We start from the raw sequence: 14,138 nt of genomic DNA on the forward strand, positions 1-14,138 counted from the left end.
GCATCTCTTGAAACCAAAGGTGCCCTTGGAAGATTTATCAGTCATGCTAGATTATCAAGGCCTAGCGATGACAGCACTCACAGACACACACAAAGACGAAAAAGGAGAAAAAGACTTATTTTATTTCATACTGATAGAAAAGAAGGGAGAAAGGTACCAACAATAGTAACCAGAATTAGCTTAAAGGTAAAGAAAGGGAGAGGATAATACCAACATGATACATAAAGGAACTACCCAAGGGTAGAGGGAAGGAAAAAGAAAAGGATCCCTCACAAGCACAGAGAGGAGAGGAGCGGATAGAAAAAAGAAAGCACATAAATAGAGAAAAAGTAGAATGCATGAAGAAAAAATAGAGGAAAACTTACTCTAACTGCCAAAGCTCGAGAGAGGTTGGACAAACCTGACACAAAATGGCAAATGAGATCTGAGGTATTTTAGAGAGTGGCATTATGGGTAGAACCTAGCTCGAGAGTTTGGAAGGCACGAGGTGAAGTAAACAGCCAAGTCGGTTCCGAGGCTCAAGGATTACGTGAAGATTGACAGCATCAGATCAATGATTTTTACCTCCCTAGCATTTTGGATTCAATGAATTATTTCTTGCTACAGAAGTTTACAAAATAGTAAGTTACTAGCAATAAACTGCAATGCCACAATAACAGACTTGCTGATGGACAGGAAAACAAACACAGCTGTTAAGGAGAAAACAGGCATTCATGTTGCCTTAATAAAGAAATACAGGAAACCAAGAGAAATTATAATAGAATGTAAAAAACTGTTTACTTCGATCTCAACAACTCTCTAAAAATGTGTTTTACTACCAGGACCAGTGTCTTTCTTCCTTTAACTGTGCTTGGAGTTTTTCTTTAGCAGTCGGACCAGAAATAGCATCAGCTTACAACCAAAAAATGAGCAGAACTTGTAACATCTGAGTTTGTTGTATTTTCTCGCTTCAGATCTTCCATTCCTCCCACTCGGTTACTTGTTGCTATGTATTTCATGAAGCTTAATTCAGCATTTAAAAAAAAAAAGTTCATTACCTACAACACATGTAGCCAAAAAGACGTAGTCGGACTACCACGGAACGAAATAATAAATACTTTATTAAAATAAAACAAACAGATGAGCGCTTTCGAGTACACCCCTGATACGCTTCATCAGATATAAATTAATCAAGACATCCACTTACATTTAAATAGTGTGGAATGATTACGTATCTCCAATCAATCAATTATATTAAATCTGAGTGCAAATCTAGAGTCTGAATGAAGTAATGGCAAATATATATAAGGTAATTGATATTATTATATATTATATTAATAAAATCAACAAACCTAATAAGAAAAACTTCTATAAAACATCATAAAAATATATATATATATATATATATATCTCAGATATTCAACATCACGTGTATATATTAATCACTTAAGTATGTATATGTATGTATATAAATAAAAAAAAATGAAACATTCAAGTAACTAATGTAAAGTGCATCAGATATTAAAACATCAAAAGAGAATAAAATGAAAATAAAATGGAATAAAAATAAAATATATCTGAATATTATGCTATGAATGTTAAACATAGAAAATCAAATAAATAAATGAATAAATAAATAAATAGCTATCTATTTATTTTAAACTACGTAGTTCTAGTATGGGTTTAATAGTGATGAATTGATTCAAGCCTGGTTCTTGATGTGCTCTCAATTTAAATATCCATTCAATTTCCACTTTTTCTAAATAATTCATCACATTGCCTCCTCTCTTATTGATAAGGACTATCTGAATAACTATAAATCTAAAACTATGTCCTGTAAATGCTGAACAATGCTTCGCTAAAGCATTTCGCTGATCAGATTTCTTAATGTCATACATATGGTTATATATTCTATCCCTCAATCTTCTGGTGGTCATACCTATATAAAATGCCTGACATGTATCACAGTTGGCCAAATATATCAGATTAACACTGTTACAAGAAGCATAAAATCTAGGTTCAAATTTATAATCTAGTGTCGGATGTGTAAATACCTGTTCTTCAGTAATCAGTGGGCACATATTACATTTACCACATGGTAAAGTGCCTGTTATTCTAGGACATTCTAAATGCTTGGAATCTTTATCATTGCGCTCAATACATAAAATTCTCTTTACACTTTTGCTATTTTTATATGTAAAGCTAGGTCTTTTATCCAATATTTTACTTAAATCAGGATCAGCCATAAGTATGTGCCAATTTTTTGATATAATTCTAGTAATTTCCTTGTTGTCACTCGTGTATCTAGTGATAAAAGTTACTTTATGCTGATTCTTTGGCTTATAATTACCCTTATGGCTAGTCCATTTTTGTATACGTTTTATATAAGGTCTATCAATTATAGATGTCCTAATTTCTTTAATTATATTACTATTATATCCTCTGTCTGTAAATAGACCTTCCAGAATATCAGCTTGTTGTTTCAGGTCCCTGAAACACATCCTATAATGTCATCCACAGCTTCTGTTTGGGGTCTGAAGGTATGGTAGGACAAGTAACCTGGTAAGACTGGGGTGCTCTCCGCAGCTTTGAACCAGGTTTCAGTGACTGCACAAATGTCAACTTCTTCCAGGGTGAGGAATGCTTGCAATGAGTGCAATTTCATGTTAAGACTCCTAGCGTTTAGCAGCATGACGTTTAAATTTCATTTAGAAGAATTTTTCACATTGGTAATTTTGTCCTCATGACTTTGCCTAAAAAAGGCACTATGGGGGAGGCAACAGCCTTTGCCAGAAGCTTGAAGCCCAGGGGAGACACATGAAGGCCATCCCTGGCAAAGCATCATGGTCTGTCAATCATGTCCTCCCAGGCTGTCAGGTACTGGATCCCACTGGAATGACACCAGAAACTAAGACAATTATTAAAGTCAATCATTTTCTGTTTGTACTGAAGCATCAAGTCATTCACACCAACTTGGACTATGACAGAGTCATAACAGTACCTGTTGTTGAGAGACTTGAGTGCGTGAATGATATGGTGGATTCTAGGACCTGACAAGCAACTTACCGTGACTTTCCCCTTGTCTAGCCTGGTGAGGAGCACATCTGTGTGTCTCATGATAAGAGTCTCCCATGACTAGTATATGTTGGACTTGTGGCTGGGCCTTAGAGGCTGTGAGACACAGGCATGTTTACTATGTGTGGTGCTTGGTGTGGTGGGTTGTGATGTACGTGTCTGCTTTTGCCTCGGAAGTCCCTTTTGTTTTAGTATGTTTTTGTTGAGAATGTCCACGTATGTAGGAATGTACTGTACAGGTGTGGTGCTTGTGGTGTTTTTGTAGACAACCTTGTCAGTGCCAGAAGTACTGGCTTGTGATTGAGACAGCAAGGATTCTAGGTTCTTAATGTAACTGCATCTTTCACATATTGTGTTCCTAGGTGGTAGAAGAAGAGGGTTGTCCATGTACATGAGGCAGTTGCTACACTGTCTCAGGATGCCCATATCAACAAGACTAGCAGGAGAAACCACAGAAAATTGTCCGTCCATGTTTGTCACAATCTGTGGAAGAGAGGTAAAGGATGGCAGAGTGGGGTACTATCAGAATGAAGTACCTATAGGTGTGAATAGGGCTACAGTAGTTGCAAGGGAGGGCGTCAGTTACACAGGAGTGCTGGTAAGGGAAAAATGCTACTAAGATGCCTCGCAATGGGTTAAAACAGCGCAGCAGCAGTGTGCAACGAGCAAATGCAACACAGGGTATAAATACCAGAAAAATTGAAGAACCTAGAGATGCTTCAGGCATACAAGAAGGATTAGTTCTCAAAGTAACCCTATCTCTGTGGAAAATGAGATAATGCTGACTCATCATAACAGTTTACAACTCATATACCCCTCTTACAGAGGCCAGCACAATCAGTAAAACTGTTACGAACCTCAGCTTAGATACCCCTCTTATAGAGGCCAGCACAATCAGTAATACTGTTTTTCATGTTAAGAACCTCAAGTCAGCCAGATTAGCTGGTTCAAAGGGAGAAAGTGTTAACTTCTCTTAGCACAAAATTAAGATCCCAAGGGGGGGGGGGGGGGGCATCAGTGTTCTTGGTGGCCTCTTATGGAAAACCTTTTTCAAAAACATCACTGGGGAACAGGTCCTTAATGCTTTCGCTAAGGCTAAGAACACTGCATCAGTGGGCCTAGACAATATCCCAGGATGACTTCCAATTAGCATGAAACATGATCTATCAGGCCCTATGGAATTGCTATTTAACAGTAACCTCCAAACAGGCTTCATGCCACATGAATGGAGAACAGCAACAATCATATCTCTGCACAAAGGTGGGCCATCTACAGACCCTGGAAACTACAGGCCTGTAAATCTCACTTGTCTCATATGCAAAACCATGAAAAGAATTATCATGGAAATGGTCAATAATGGCATAAGAATCCCCCGCACACTGGACACAACCCAATTTGATTTCATCAAGGGCAGGTCATGCCTACTCAACCCGGTGGAACTCTTTGAGAAAGTTGCCAAAGCAATGGATGAGGGCAAAATGATTCACACTGCTTACCTTGACCTGGCCACCCTGTGGATAGCTGGCTGGCTCAGAGGCAGGACCCAGAAAGTTGGAACTTGGGAATCCACATCTACAAACAGGCCAATCACAAGCGGAGTCTCTCAGGGATCGGTCCTGGGACCACTCCTTTTTGGCATTTACTTCTCTGAAATCAAGTCCAAAGTCAAAGGCATCTGGCTAACTAAATTTGCAGATGACTGCAAATTAGGAACTGTCACTGAAACGCCCACTGGCATAAATGTTCTCCAGGAAGGGCTGACACAGACAAACAACAAGTGTCAAAGCCATGGGCTAAAACTAAATGCCAAGAAATGCATAAAAGACTTTGGGAAGTCATCCACCTCTGGTAACGGTCATATTGACGACACACCCCTAAAAGTTGACCCAGTAGTCAGGGACTTGGGGACACACATAGACAGTAATCTAGCCTTTGACCGTCTCCTTCCATGCTGACAAATACTGCACCCCCTTAGCATGACACCAGAAACTAAGCCAATTATTAAAGTCAGTCAACTTTTGTTCATTTTGCGGCATCAGAGAAGGTAAAATGCTGCTCAATGCTAGGCTCATACCAGCCTGGGACACATATTCTGACAGTTCCATAATGTGTCTGTCTCTTTATATAGTCTAGGGAGGTATGTCTCAGGTCATTTACACTCAACATGGACTATGAGTCATACTGATACTTGTGGTTCAATGTGCTGGGTGCGTGCATAATGTGGTGGATCCTAGCTCCTGATAAGCAATTGACTCTGAGCTTTTCCTTACTCAGGCTGGTGAGATAGACATCAATGCGTCTCACAATGGAGTCTCCAATGACCAGAATGTTTGATTGTGTGGTGGCTTGTCTTATGGGCTTAAAGGCTCTATGAGATGTTTTGCATGTGTTGATGTGGATGTTGTTTTGAAAGACTGCATTTGGGGCTGCTGTGGGTATTTGTTATGTGTACTTTATATAGGAGGTCTTTGGTGGTTAGGAAGGTTACATTTAAGTGCTTCAGCATATAAAAATCCATATGTCTGGTTTGAATTGTATGTGATGGGGGCAGTGTGTGTACTACTGACAACCTTACAGACATTAGGAGTACTTTTATATGAGAGCTTTGCCTCCAGTGACATTGTATAAATACATCTCTCACATACCATATCAGTTTGTTTGAGAATTAACTAGTTGTCAGTAAACAAGAGACAATGTCTGCATTGCCTCAGGATGCCCATATCCACCAAACTGGCATAAGAGATGGTGGGAAAGTTCATATCTATGGCAACAGACCTTTTTTTATTGATTAGACAGAGTGAGAATAAAAATCAATGTCAGACGTATCTGGTCTGCAACTCTGGGGACAGTGCGTGTCACTGCAAACTAGTTGTCCTGTGTGTAACTAGGTACTGGTGAAATTTCAAGCATGCATTTACAGGAAAATGTCACTCAAGCTGTCTGTGCCTCTACAAGGCACTGCTAAACACTTGAGACGAAACTAATATGTAGCCCCTGAAAATGTAAGGATGATGTATTCAGGCCGATATTCTGAAGTTATAAAAAAATTAAGCAGTACTTACTGAAAACAAAAAAATTAGCTTGTCAAGAATGATGAAATGAGGGGAGCCGTGTAAATGACTACTGCCTGGCTACTACTGTTGCAGCTCTCATCACAGCTTCACTCTGCTGGGATACAATGCTCCTTTGCTTCTTCTCTCACCAGAAGCAACGCATTTGCACCAACCCCAAGATGAGAAGCAGGCCACAGCCTGTTTGGTGATCCACAGTCTTGTCTCACATGATGCAAGGGTCTGTAGGCTTGTTGCAGCCTTTTTCTGGTAGATACCTTGAATAGCAACCAGAGCAATCAGTAACGTCATGCACAGACACTCATGGAGCCTCCCCAAGAGGAAACAGAAGCACTAATCCCAAGATGACTACTGAGGGGCAGAATGTGGGCTCTCCGATAATTATTGCGGATTTAAAGGTAAGATGTGAAAAAATGGGTTAATATTCTATTCAGTGTGCACTAAGCAGTTAGATATAAATGAAGGAGTAACTTAAGCTTTAGCTATCTAAGCGAAGAGCCACTAATTTTAAAAGAGCAAGATAGATTGAAAGAGGTGGGGACTTTGTATTCTGATTTTATAGAATACAGTGGGATGGCCAATAAATTTAAATAGTTGAAGAGAAGTGATTTCATAAAATGATAATTTTGTGCTTACTCACACCAGCCAGCGAAAAGGGAGATGGAAGTGGATATGTGGTCAAATTAACATTAGGGGCAGGCAACTAGAAAGACAGTTGAGTTTATCCCAGGGTGGGATGGTGGGAAAATTTCTGTGGGACTCACAAGAGACAGCTGTTGTCAATTTCCTAGTTTTAATATGCAATTAAAAGCAGAATACAAGTAAAACACAGTGTAAAGAAAACAAATCACAGTATACAAAACAGAAGAAGGCAGCAAGTGACACAAAATACAAGAAAGTAAAAGCAAACTAACCTTTACCTCACAGCAAGTTGTGGCAGAGTCTGGGTGTGCTTTCCCAGTAAAGTTTTGAAATGCTTTATTTTACGCCTTAAACAGAAATGTTAGTTCCTAGCAAGGAATCTCAGGCCCTGATCATGCCTCTGTGGATGCCATTAGGAGCCAGTCATCTAGGTAGGGTAAGACGTGGAACTCCTGCAGCTTGAGTTAGGTTGCTTCTTATACTTCTACTACTATGCATTTTGTGAACATGTGGGGAGCTGTGCTGAGGTCAAAGGGAAGAGCTAGAAACTGATAAATGACTGGTTCCCAGGTGAAAGTGCAGAAAACTCCTGCTGTCTTTATGTGATGACAGGCATGCCTGAGATCTACCTGGCATATCCAGTTGTTCTTCTTCAGAAAAGGTAGAATGGACTGCACCATGACCATAAAGAACTTAGTCTATCTGACAATCAGTTTAATATTTTGAGAAACAAAATGGGTCTGAGATCCTTGTTTTTCTTTGGTAGTGAAAGACTCTCAAACAGAACCTGGATCCTCTTGAGGCAGTTGGGATCTCTTGGATGACTCAATTGTGATGCCGATTTTGGACTTCCACTTCTGCTTCCCTTTGCTGATGGGGTGGCACATCCGGAGGGGATTTTTGGGAGTCCTTTGGGGTAAACAGAAAGGGAATTTTATAACTTCTGGATACGACTCTCAACACCCAGAAATGATGGCCTCCCAAGCTTTTAGGTGGAGAACCAGATGTCCCCCCGACTGCCTCAAGAGTGCTGCTGCCAGGCAACCCTTTAGGGTTGCTGGAAGGGCCTCCTACACAAAGCTCCATGGAAGTCTTGGTTCTGTGGACTGTCCCTGCCCATGGGTGGCATTCACTATAGCTGATCCCTCTGTTGTGGGAAGCACAGTCACTAGGAGCAATCTGAAAAGGTTGCTATGTCTTATGAAAAAAGTGATGCTTTCCACCCCTCAGGTTACTACAACAGGACTTCTGAGGGGTAGAAAAGTAAACTCCAATGGAAGACAGTTTCTTCCTCCTAGTCAGCTCCTCTGACATTTGGGCAAAAAAGGAGAAACCATTAAATGAAGCATTGATAAAGGATGCCTTAAAACAGTTTGCAGACTTACACAAGTGCATCCAGGTAAGTTGGTGCATACCAAAGCCTACTGTGTGTGATGCTCCATCTGCTGCATTGTACAACAGCCTCATGGAAACTTTTATTAGAGACTGCATCATTGACAATTGAGCTTCCAGGGTCTTCAGAACATCTGAGGGCTGCTGAGTATTCATGACCTATGACACTTCTAAGACAAGGTCACTCTGATGTCTTGTCAAATGAGTAAAGAAATTCAGCACACACAAAGTGAATGTGGCTGAAGCGTGTGTGCATTTTCCCAAACAATACAACACCCAAGACTCACTTTTGCAGACAAACCTAGGAACTCTCTTCGGAGATGTCTTTTTTAATGGCCACCACAACCAAAATGGCATTCACAGCTGGACCCTTGGTCCAGTAAGGTCAGTCTTTGGTGGGGGCCCAAAGTTTTGTCAGGTTTCCTAGGGACTGGTTTCACCACATCGAGTTCTCTCCAAGCCCTTTGAGGAATCAGATCCTCAAGTGCATTCAGAGGGGAAACCACCTAGAATGTGGATGGGCCTGCACCAAAGACCTCAAGAAAAACTGACTCCTCCTGGGAAAGTTTTTGGTGGCCCACCCTCCTTCCCAATCTGCTTCAACAGTTCAAACAAATCATTAGAGGAGGCATCTTCTTGGGGAGATTCCAGAGAAAACTCTGATGGACTTAATCAGGCAAAAGGGGGATTGAAGCCTGCCTAAATAAGCAGAAAGGTCCTTGGAAAGGAAGGGGCTGGCTATACTAAGTGTCGCTCATCTGGCCAGGATACAATACACGAGAATTTGTGGGTTCTGTTCAAGCAGCTTTATTATGTATAAGCACATCAGGGTTGAGGCTTAACAACTTAGATACACTTATATACAAACTAGCTATTACAGTCATACATGCTCACTCTCTGGCTGCATTCTCAAAAATGGCACTGAAGCTAGCATGTGCTGACTATTTATATGCATGTTCAGTCTTTGAAATGCATCTTAAAGATACGGCACACATACTCTATTCTACATCCTCCCTCTTTGAGAAATAAGTCATGCAATGTTGATGACATTAATTGACATGCAATCAATGTAAATAATTCTTTAGCATGCAATTACACAGAACTAAATACATATAGACAATTATGTCCAGGTTGGTGAGTATTTCACACTAGGTCTGGAAATACGACCAAATCATGTGACATAGAAATTAGAATCAGGTTTAGCAAATGGGACCGTCTCTGCTGAATGTTCAACTTTTGGGACATCAGGAATAGAAGTACTGGTTAATACACGTTCTGCATCAGGAACATTGTCTGGATTGCTTGGAGATCTAGAGTCTGTATCAGAGGAACAATGCTGCGATATTGTTTCTGATGCAGGAAGATGATGTCTGCAATTCCTCTCCACACCCACAGATTCTACGACATAGGATCTCTGCTTGGCACATATACCTTTTACTTGATCAATCTGGTCAAAATCTTTCGTTGCTTCTATCCTCACTCTCTCCTTTCATCAATGGACAAAGAAATCCACTTTATTTATCATAGCAGGACTTTTGGAAAGAACATCTTCTGAACAGTTGAGCTCTAATTGTCCTGTGGTTCTTAGCTTTAGGCCTCAACAAACTGGAACTGATAGAGAATGTTGTTCTGGTTTGCCTACACAGAAGTCTCTGAGCAGGCGAGACAAGTATATCGTCATTGTTTTTGAGATTAAGTAAATTCAAAAAGACAATGATATTGTCATGCTTTGACCTCTCAAGTAATTGCTTTGTACTCTGCACTGCACATTCAGCTAGACCATTTGGCTGTGGATATTCTGGACTACTAGTAACATGTACAAAGTCCCATTCTTTTGCAAATTTCTGAAACAACTGACTAGTAAATGGAGTACCATTGTCAGAAATAACTGTGTGAACTACCATGGACTAAGAAATGATGTTTCAACTTACTAATAACAGCAGTGGATGTTAGGTTAGGTAGAAAATCCATCTCAAACCAGTCTGAGTAAGAGTCTACCAATATCAAGTAATGCTGATTGTTCCACTCGAATATATCAGTGGCTACTGTTGAACAAGGTAGCTCAGGAACTTGACTTAGCTGAAATGGTTCTTTCTGCAAATGTGGTTTAGTACTATCGCATACTGAACAAGAAAGTACTTTACCAATGTCATTTGCTAGAGAAGGCCAAAATACTAGTCCTCTTGCCCTTCTTTTGGTATCTTTGGAAACTGGGTGAGCAAGATGCAAAATTTGGATACACTCATGTTGTAAGGAAGCAGGAACAATTATTTTGGGACCTTTTAAAATAATGCCATCTTCCATCAACATCTCATCTCCGTAAGGAAAATAAGGTTAAACTTCAGGTGGTACACTACATTGCTTTGATGGCCATCCAACATTAATGTAGTGATTGAGCTTTTGTAAAATTGGATCAGTCTTTGCACAATCTCTCAGATCATCAAGTCTCGTGGTAGAAAAATTACGCACTTCCATGACGTTAAAGTCAAAACTCTTTGCACGAGGCTGTTCAACTGTATTTCTGGGCGATCTGGATAAGATGTTAGCTAGATAAAAGAAGTTTGCCTTTTGTATAGACCATTTTGAAGTTGTACTTTTGCAATTTGAGCATCATTCTTTGTAATCTTACTGGAGCTGAATGCATAGGCTTCTTTAAAATAGTAACTAGAGGTTGGTGATCAGTTTCAATCTGAGCAGCTCAACCATAGATATAATCATGACATTTTGAACATGCAAATACTATTGCAAAATGTTCTTTCTCAATTTGAGCATACTGCATCTCAGTTTGGGTAAGAGTTCTTGATGCACAGGCTACTGGTCTGCCTTCTTGAAAAATAACTGCACCAAGACCAAATTATGAAGCATCTCAGGAAAGGGATTACTGGTCTGCTGACATCACAGTATCTTAATATAGGTGGGGGTGGCAATTTTCTGCTTAAGGTCTTCAAATGCTTTCTGGTGCTGTTCCAACCAAGACCATGTAACATTTTGGAATGTCAGCTCTCTCAAAGGTGCTGTCAACTCACTGAAGTCTGGTATAAATTTGTCTAAATAGATGACCATACTAAGAAAATGTTGCAGAGCTTGAACATTATCTGGTGTTGGCATCTCAAGAATAGCTGCTTGTTTGGACGGGTCTGGTTGCAAGCCAGTGCTGGTAAATAAATAACCGACATTTTTAACTTCTGGTAGTCAGAATTTGTACTTCAGAGGATTGAGCTACAAGTTTATTTCACGTGCTCTGTCTAGAACTCTTTTAAGGTTTCTGTCATGCTCTGCTTCACTATTGCTTCCAACCAATAAATCATCTACTATTATGGCACAAGGATAACCTGAAAAAATTTGCTCCATTGCATGCTAAAAAACTACACTTGCAGAACTTATTCCAAATGGCATCCTTAGGAATCTGTACCTGCCAAACGGGGTACGGAAAGTAGTCAGTAGTGAGGATTTGCGATCAAGCATCACTTGCCAAAATGAACGTTTTGCATCCAAGACAAAAAAAACAGTGGCATTCGGTTATTAGGGCTGCGACTTCTTTGACTGTACGCATTGGATGATGTGGTCTCTTTAATGCTTTGTTCAAATCTCTTGGGTCAATACATATTCTGATTTCATCTGAGACTTTTTTGTAGGTTACTGCCATGTACGACACCCATTCAGTTGGTTCTGTGGCTGAACAAATTACACCTTGCTGCACCATTTTATCCAGCTGAGCTTTAATGCTATCCTGCATACCTATCGGAACATTTCTTGCTGATCTGACCACTAGACTGACCTCTTGGTCTAACTTCACAGAATACACAACTGGAAGTTTACCCAAATTGTCATCGAAAACATCAGCATACTCTAAGAAAATGGGTTCAGTAAAATTGGAACTAGAAAATGTGCTTATATGATGAAGTTCTTTGGTAAAGGAAAGCAGATTCATTCTCAAATTGTCTCTGAGACCCAATAATGACTGCATAGGTCTTTGAACTACATAGAATAACAAGCTGTAACAGTTCTTAGCTAAATAACATGAAAGTACCACTGAGCCTTCGGTTTGAATTTCTTCACCTCTATAAGCAACAAATTTCACACAATTAACCACACTGAGTTGATCATAAGTATCTGCTGATGTAATACTACACTTTGAACCAGTGTCTACTTTGAGCTTGGTGGATTTACCATTGATCTGGACAGTACTTCATTTTTGTCAACAAATTCACTGCATCAACCTTTTCACCAACTACTGATACACCACCTACTTAGAAAGTAGACTGCTGCAATTCTGCTTCATCACTGTGCGAGGTTTACTTGATTTGCAAAACGCTTGAAAATGATTACATTTTTTACACTTGTGGCATGGCTGACCAAATGCTAAGCATTTCTCTCGCTTAGACTCATGACTGGCACCACAACTGCAACAGTTAACAATAAAGCCGGATTTGGGTTTTGTTAACTCACGCTTGTACTGCACTGAGCATGCTCCTTTCTTAGAACTTGCTGGAAAATTATGGTTTCCTTGGTGAACCAGCAGGGGCTGAGGCTGCCATGTGCTTAGGCCTGCTTTTGCTTGCCACGTGTTGCATGCTGTCTACATTGGCTCTGAAGCCTGCTGAAACCATACTCATAATTTGCAAGCATACTTGTGTGCCTTTCTGTAACTTTACAGATCTGACAAATCTCAGTAGCTTTGCTCAGCATTAAATCACGGTCATGAAACAAAATTTTTCTCACCGCAGCACTATTAATACCACACACAAGCCTGTCCTTTATCAACTCATCTTTTAAGTCACCATACCTTCACATTTTAGCTTTCTTCTTCAGGTCAGTTATATAAGCTGCAAAAGTTTCCCATTGTTTCTGATCTCTTGTGCAACACAAATGCCTCTGTAATGTAATATTTGTCTGGGGGTTACACATTTCCCTGAGTTTGTGCTTCAAACACTTGGGGTCTTCCCTTGATTCAGCCTTTACAACAACATGACTGTTTTCACCTTCTCCTTCATATAATTGCTGATGCATACACAAATAAATGCTCTCTTTCAATGGCCTTTGACCCAGCAAGGTTTAGCAAAATGAATGCCACAGTCCGTGCATCTTTGTCAGAATAAGTTGCCTGTATAAAAATATTGTACTCTTGCTCAAATATTATCCAGTTCTCTGCAACATTCTGATCAAATACAAGCTGTGAGGGCTTTTGAAATCTGCCTGCCATAATAACACATACCGGTAAGGGTTTTGCAAATATGCACAAATGTACACAAACATACATATGTCACAGATTTATGCCAGTCCTCGTAACTATACCCCAATATCACAACAAGCCTCTGTACAACTGAACTTTATGAAATAAGTCTTTTGGGCACTGTAATACTCTTGAAATCACTGTACTGTAAGAAATCACCTCTTATCAGCGTAAGAAACATCTCGAAATAACTGCACTGTGCGAATGAACTGGTCAAAAGAATCTCAGAGTAAAAAACATTTCAAATAACTGCACTTTGTGAATAAACTGTACACAGCACACTGAAAATTTCCCAAAATGGCTGTACTTTGCTAAATACCTCTTAACAGTACAAGAAACACTCTGTAATGGTGGCACTTTGTGAACAGACACACCCAGCACAAAAAACTCTTTGGAATGGCTGCATTTCGACTGCAACTTACGAAATAGTTGCACTTTGCACACAAACTCTTTGGAATAAATACACAGTAATAAGCACTCACTGTAAGCACTTTACACACAGAGATACTTTGAATAAAAAGAAGTTATGTACTCACCATAACGTTCCATCTGAGTAGTTATACTTAATTTTCTGCAACCTGTAGGTATTCGGATCCGAGCCAGCAACATTTTATCAAGAATCTGCTCCAAGCTCCTCCCCTTACCCATAATCCCTCACCTCTCCTACCTTCCCTCAGATCAAGTTTGCCACTAATCAAACTATTAGCAACTCAATAACGTTAACCTAGAACAGGTTCGGGGGAGGG

At 39.9% G+C, this 14,138-nt stretch overlaps 1 protein-coding gene across 4 annotated transcripts in view; it reads right to left on the reverse strand.

The window, feature by feature from the left end:
- PHYHIPL (phytanoyl-CoA 2-hydroxylase interacting protein like) overlaps positions 1–14,138 on the reverse strand; it is a 959,792-nt gene that overhangs the window by 67,217 nt on the left and 878,437 nt on the right. The gene's annotated exons all lie outside the window — the stretch shown is intronic.

This window comes from Protopterus annectens, chromosome 12.part0, assembly GCF_019279795.1.
Source record: "Protopterus annectens isolate FY-2018-M chromosome 12.part0, PAN1.0, whole genome shotgun sequence".
In the NCBI taxonomy this organism is placed as follows: Eukaryota; Metazoa; Chordata; order Ceratodontiformes; family Protopteridae; genus Protopterus; species Protopterus annectens.